The 7,538-nt window shown below is 39.9% G+C and overlaps 1 pseudogene; it reads right to left on the bottom strand.

Annotated features, from left to right (window-relative positions):
* Positions 1-919: 919 nt before the first annotated feature.
* LOC126407342 (sodium channel protein type 4 subunit alpha B-like) overlaps positions 920-7,538 on the bottom strand; it is a 37,399-nt pseudogene continuing 30,780 nt past the window's right edge.

Raw genomic sequence — 7,538 nt, 5'->3', positions numbered from 1 at the left:
AACAAAAAAACAGCACATAATGGTATCCATTTAAGAGCAGAAAATGTGAGAATGTGAACAGCTCCCTTTGGCATATCTTTCTTTTCATGCCTCCCCCTCTTGGCAATTTAATGCCCTGAAATCGTAGAGGAGATGGTCATTGAAATGACAGGGAGCAGGATGGTTTGCATCACTTCGTCTGATGGAGCTCTTGTGCTCACTTCTCTTGTGTATGCATGGGGTTGAATGAAATCGCTGCATTTTTGCCACTACAGTGCATGATGTCATACACTGCCACCCACTGGCCAAATGTTGTCAGTGCAACACAAATCTCTCAAAACCAATGCAAATAGTGTTGCGCCCCTCTAGAATACCTTGCCAAATCCTTCTGTAATAGGAGACCCTGACAGGTAAATAAAATCTGTAAAAATCAAGTAACATCTGAGTAGTACAGAAGTTAAATTTTCCAAATATTGATTATATGTTGTGAGGAAATTACAATTGATCATCTGTCCACTAAACTGGACATCATGCATCACTGGCTATATTTCAACTACTAATATCACTGCAACTTTATTGTTCTTGAAAATACTAAATATGCAGTCTTTTTTTTGGCCATAAATCAATTGATTTATGTTATTAGAAGGTAATGTACAACTTTTGTAACAGAAACAATATTTTTGCAGAAAATGTCAATTGTAAAAATTATAATAATAATAATAGTAATAGCAATAATAATGCATCATATTTATAGGCGCCTTACAGGACACTCAAGGACACCTTGCGAGACAGTGAAAAAAAATCAAGCAGCAATGTATCCGTAGATCACAAAATCAAACAATTCTGTAATATACAATGAAAGTTAATCAAATGACTAGACAAAATCGTAATTATAAATATCTTGACTAGAGTCGTAAAATAAAGATCAGACAACATTAAATGTTTTGAGCTCCATTTATTGAGTTTGTGTAATGTGTGAAGTTATATATAAAGAGAAACAGCATCGATATACCAACACTGTGGCTACAACAAGATACAGTAAAAAAGATCAAATAAAAAACTATAAAAGAAGTGCTCAGTTGTTCATCTCTTACATGGGGACACAGGGTTTCTGCATGATACTCTGACAGTAGTGCAAGGATATCTGGTTAAATGACGTGTTATACATTGTCAGAGCATGACATTAATAACCTATAATCAATCAATCGATCAGCTAGAGACAATTAATGTGCTGGTGGCCTCACTGGGAGCTACTTTAATAAGAAAGGAACCACTCAGGTGTTTAATCCAGGTATATATCATAATCAGTGATCATACTGTGGAGAGTTTTATTGGTAAACTGCAGGGCTGTCAACTTTTCAAAAAACCTCCCCCGCATCCTAACGGATTTCTGGGGCGCCTGCTGGAGATGGATAGGGCCTAATACCTTACATACAAATACCATACAGAGAGAGATAATGGTGGTATAGTGGGGGCCTGGCGGTCCTCCCCCAGAAAATTTTGGATGTGGTAGATGTGATTTCCTGCATTCTGGAGATGGGCAATACCTACATTCATTCAACGCCTGGCGTGCAGCCTCGTTCTGTGGACAATAAACGAGGTGCAGACTTCCCTCTGTGTCACCGGTGATGAGGAAATACAGTGAGTGCTGGACGGAACAGTGAGTGACAACAACCACATTTAAGAGTACTGGTTGTGGTGGAAACACTAGGGTCTAGGTACCATGTCTGAAGGGTTACTGTTGGTTCCAAAGGTACTATACCCAAAGTGTTTGGTGGAAATGAGGCTAAGGTTGCCGATATCTGCGCTAACATTTTATTTTTAATGTTAATTTCCATTTTTAATGCTTTACTGTTAGTTTTCTTCCCGCCAACATCACTTTCAAAAGAAATGCTTGTTTGTTTTTTTAATGCTTATATTACTTTAATAATGATGTTAGTTTGATATGCTGATGTTACAATTAATGCTACTGTTCCTTTTTTTGTGCAGTTAGTTTAAAATAAAAAAATCTTAAAAGTTTTAATTCCTCCAGAGTATCGTCATAATATATTCTGAATAAATTCATAATATCTCCATAATAAGGTTGTAATATTTTCAGAATAAAATCTTATTTCCAGAGCAAAGTTGTAATATTTCCAGTATGAAGGGGAAATATTTTCAGAGTGGAGTCATCATATTTCCAGAATAAAGTCATAATATTTTAAGAGTAAAGTTTTGTTATTTTCAAAATAAAGTCCAGGTGTTGTGAGGAAACCTTTCATGGTACTAGCACTGTCAAATGACGTGTGTTTTTTAATCAGTCTGCTGTAAAACAGACTGATTCCAACAAATGAAACAATAAAACAAACGTTTTTCTTGTTCAGGTGTAAAAGATGCATCTTTCTGTCTCACTGAATAAAGACTTTTGTCTGAAATATTTTTAATTCTGGCTCATAATAAGAGCTCTGAGTTGTTTTTAGTGACATCAAACATCAGGAGGAGGCCAATCCCTGACACTGGAAAAAGTATAAATGCATCTTTTTAAGAAACATCTGTAATCTTTCCTCCCTCCACAGTGTAATTACGTGAGTAAGCAGTGTGGAAACAAAAAGGCAGAAAACAAAGAATGTGGGATCAACAGAGATGCCGATCAGTGTCAGAATTTTTTTCTGATATCACCTGGTCCTGGACCAAGCGTCTACAATCATACATTTTTGAGATATATTAATAATAAATGTTGTGTACATGTTATAGTAACCTGGATTAGTAGTTGATTGTGAAGTTTAACATCACCTGGGATGTCTCAGCACAGACTGAGCTCTGTTAGGACACACAGGAAGTGACGACGCAGTAATAAAAAGTTTTCTTAGAGACAGAAGTAGAGCACAGAACGAAGCTGTCTGCAGCAAACTTTAACTCCAGTTGTGTTGTCTCTGACCTAAGAGCTCGGTCCACAGGTGCGGTCCAGACTGATGATAGACTCCCTCAGGTTCTCATCTGGCAGGAAGTCAGAGCAGCGTGGGGGAGAGACTTACTGTAAGGCTCCACCTGAAACACCACCACCCCCGTTCACAGACGCCACCGCCGGCTCCTCTGCACCTCTGTGCTGCAGAATGTGTTTCCTGTACGCTCTCTGGATCACTGCTGCCGCCACGTCTTCCTGTTTCCTCTGCAGGGTGCTGCTGATTGGTTCATGCGACACCTGGAGGTAATGATAATCAATAACTGTCTGTTAGGGGCGGTGCAGGTTTGGCGTCAGAAGGTGGGGGGACACAATAATGATGTTTCTTCCTGTGTTTATTTTGAAAACTATGGCAACGCTTAATGATGTTTCTTCCTGTGTTTATTTTGAAAACTATGGCAACGCTTTTTTGTCAGTTACCTTTTTTCCATGACAAAAATGAGACGATGACGTGTTAAAAATAGATCTTGATATTAAAAACCAAGACGAAATCTATGTTTCTCTTTCGCTGACGAGACAAGACAGAGATGTTCATGGTGGACTATTGGACATTGAAAGCTGAGAACAGCCGTGCTTACAATTATCTTCAAATGCAGCATGAGCGACAGGCTGGTGAACTCCAGTAAATAGTCTGCACCAGGATGTTTCACTAGCAAAAACATTCACACTGGAGCAGTGTCAGCTGTGAGCTGTAATTCAACAGCAAATAGTCAGCTGTGTGTGTCTGACTGTGGATGGGTCGAGTTGCTGAATGGATTTATGGAGTCTGTTAGTTGCAGCGCTGGCTGTTAGCAGCTAGCTCCGCTTGTTAGCTGCTGAATGGCAGCGGAGCAAGCAGCGACCGGCCGCCGGACTTTGTGACCCCACAGGACTCCACTCAGTCCTCACTGTTTGGGGAAGGTTTATGGATTGATGGTGTTTGACAGGCAGGTAGGAGGCTCAGTTATCTGTGAGTGTAGCTGTGCTGTAAGTAAAGAGTCTGAACTCAGATCAGTTTTCTCTGACAGAGATGAAAGTTTAGTTTTAATCACCAACTCTGTGAAAGGACACGAGTTTAAACCTCCAGACTAACATGTTGCAGATGAAAAAAGAATTCAGGCTTCACTTAAGTTATTTTACTGCTTCTTAACAGTGAGATCAATAAGTCACAGTTTACATCGAACCTGGGGACAAATAGTTGTCTCAGATTAGATATCTGTGGTGTCAAAGTTTTTGAAAGCCTAAATAGAGAGATGTTGAGCTTTTCAAATGACGATCAGCAAGTGTGTGCTCGTAAATCAACATTTAAACGTGTCAAACTCTGCTAGAGAAATGACAGTTTGTAAGTGTTTAGAAATTATTAGTAGTTGTAGAAAAATTTGTCTAAATGAAATTATTATGCACCTTAATTCTAATTTCTGATAAACTAAACTGGATAAGTTTGAAGATAAAAAACATAATGACTAAAATGTCGTGAATTTTCGTCAACTAAAACTATGAAGGATAAATATGACAAAAACGTGACTAGAACAAATAAATATTTTTGCAAAATAGCAGTCAGAATTAACACTGTTCTTCTCGAACGTTTTTCCAGATAAAGTCATGCCTGGAAGTCTTTGTCTCCCCTGAAACTGTCTCCTAAAAACTTCAGACCTGACACCTGATTTTCTGCCTAATAGACAAAATTCAGAGCTGCAGGGACTGAAACTGATTTTTGTGATCATACAGAAAATAAACATAAAACTGTCCTGACTGTGACGACAGATCTAAACTCATTGTCATAATTCTTGACTGAGCAAATTATAACACCCTCTACATGCACAAGTAGGATGTGTGGGGCCAAACTCTGGGGTTCAGTTAAGATATCTGCTAACAGCTACAGAATAGAACACAATTCAAATGGATAGAATAGAATAGAATAGAATAGAATAGAATAGAATAGTGTAAAACCTTGGATGGGTTGTGTACGAACTTTTCCTCAATTCTGGCTTTCAGAGTGTCCGCCTGTCCAGAGTAACCAAACACCTGCACGCATACAGAATAATAATAACATTGATAACAACAACAACAGTAATAATAATAATAATAATATTAATGATGATTTATCAGGTGATGTTACCTGCGTGGAGAGTGCGAAAAGGACGTCCACACAGTGGATTTTGTCTCCAGGCATAAGAGGCAGATCCATGTGGATTAGTTTAATGGAGTTTGGTTTTGGAATCCTCAGAGGATCCTTCAGAGCGTCGCAGAAATCTGACAGCTTACTGTGGAACACAGAACAGATCTGTACTCATTAATATGACTCTACTGTACAATCCATTAGAACCCAATAGACCCTTTTACTGTTAGTAAACAACAGTATGATGTTTTTTGGTGGGCGGGGCTTAGCTGGAGGCAAACAGATTGCTCCTTTTCGGAGAATTTGGCTTTCCCCTGCCTGGCTTAACGCTGCTGCCTATGGCCATGTGTAAACATGTCCTAAAACCACCCTAAATGTTTTCAAAGCCATGAAACTCACCCAGTGGTCAGTGGTGTTCGTTGATGTTCTGACATAAAAATCGTAGCAAACTGTGGTTTCCATCCGTGTTTTCGCTCTTCATCTGGATTGTGGAACTACTTTTTCAGCTGCCTCACACCCGTGTGTAAACTTCCGCTTGATCGTTCGTTTGACCCTGAAGCATTTTACACTGCAGCCCACTTGTGCAGGTGTTTAAACTTATTACAAAACGTTTTCGTTTGTTCTCGTTCTTCCTCCAGGAGCGCACACAGTACTGTCGAGCCGGCACTTTTGCTGAGCTAAAGACTACAGTGACTACAACCTTGTCGTAAACAACCCCCTTTCCGTTTCCGGTGGCGGATTACTACCAACGGCAATGAGGCTTCTATAGAAAACCAATGGATTAGACATAATGTCAAATACATCATCACGGAAACCACAGTTTGCTACGATTTTTATGTCAGAACATCAACGAACACCACTGACCACTCTGTGAGTTTCATGGCTTTGAAAACGAACGTTTAGGGTGGTTTAGGACATGTTTACACATGGCCATAGGCAGCAGTGTTAAGCCAGGCAGGTGAAAGCCAAATTCTCCGAAAAGGAGCCATCGTCACAATTTTGGTCTTAGCCACTCTATTTCATCATAAACAACTCAGAGATGGGGCTCATAGTGCAAAATACCGGACTTCTCCTTTAACTGTTGGTTAATTCATATGTAGTAATTTCAGTACATACCATTTAAATAAAATGTATTATTATTATTATTATTATCATTATTAAATATAACGCTGTGTTTCTTCGACCAATAGGGCTCTCATTGTTGTGTAGCGCGTCAGACTGAATTTAAGAACGCACTGTGTCAGGTCACTCACTCTCCGAGACCGTGAGTATTACTTATACAAGTAAACACTGACCAATGGGACCAGACTGGCCGACCCGTATGCTCTTGTCACAGGACACTTTACCAGTCTCAAAGACTGATGATAGTCTTTGTTCAAGTGTCGGACACGTGAACAGTTTCCTCCAGTTTGTTTTGCTATCAAAGCTAACNCAATGTAATGGTACACAGAGAAGAAGCAGAAGAAGAAGGTTGGCGTTGTGTTCAAAGGCATCGTACTGCGAAGGTTGTTTACAAGCGAGTAATCCATTGTGCAGGTGTTTAAACTTATTACAAAACTTCGTTCTTCCTCCAGGAGCGCACACAGCACTGTCGAGCCGGCACTTCTGCTGAGCTAAAGACTACAATGACTACAACCTTGTCGTAAACAACCCCCTTTCTGTTTCCGGTGGCAGATTACTACAAACGGCAATGAGGCTTCTATAGAAAATCAATGGATTAGACATAATGTCAAATAAATCATCACGGAAACCACAGTTTGCTACGATTTTTATGTCAGAACGTCAACAAACACCACTGACCACTCGGTGAGTTTCATGGCTTTGAAAACGAACGTTTAGGGTGGTTTAGGACAGGTTCACACATGGCCATAGGCAGCAGTGTTAAGCCAGGCAGGGGAAAGCCAAATTCTCAGAAAAGGAGCCATCGTCACAATTTTGGTCTTAGCCACTCTATTTCATCATGAACAACTCAGAGATGGGGCTCATAGTGCAAAATACCGGACTTCTCCCAGAGATGGGGCTCATAGTGCAAAATACCGGACTTCTCCTTTAACTGTTGGTTAATTCATATGTAGAAATTTCAGTACATATCATTTAAAGCAGCTGTGCGGAACTTTTCGTTTTCGTTGATTATAGCACCCCTTTGGTCGAAGCGGTATGACACCCACAGCCTGGTGTCGTAAAATTCCGACTGCAGCCGGCAATTACCGCATGCATTTGTTTTGGAGAGTGGGAGGATTAACTAACGTCAGGTCAGTCCAAGTAATTAGTGGAAACAGCAAAATTACTCAGTAAATTCTCCTGTCATGTTTCTGTTCTGATCTAATGTAATCTGTTGTGTATTTTGAGCTACTACAGCTACAGTAGTAGTGTGAGCCTCAAGTTATTCTGGGTAATGTAGTAACCGTTGTTGTGCTACTGGAAACAATGAGAAGCAGCCGTGTACGTTCGGTGTAAGGAGGAATAAACAGTTAACAAGTCATCTGCTGAGTCCGCATTATTATGTGAAAAGAATACTCC

Source organism: Epinephelus moara, chromosome 20, assembly GCF_006386435.1.
Source record: "Epinephelus moara isolate mb chromosome 20, YSFRI_EMoa_1.0, whole genome shotgun sequence".
Lineage (NCBI taxonomy): Eukaryota > Metazoa > Chordata > Actinopteri > Perciformes > Serranidae > Epinephelus > Epinephelus moara.
The sequence above is the reverse complement of the archived record's forward strand: the minus strand, read 5'-3'. Positions and strand labels throughout refer to the sequence as shown.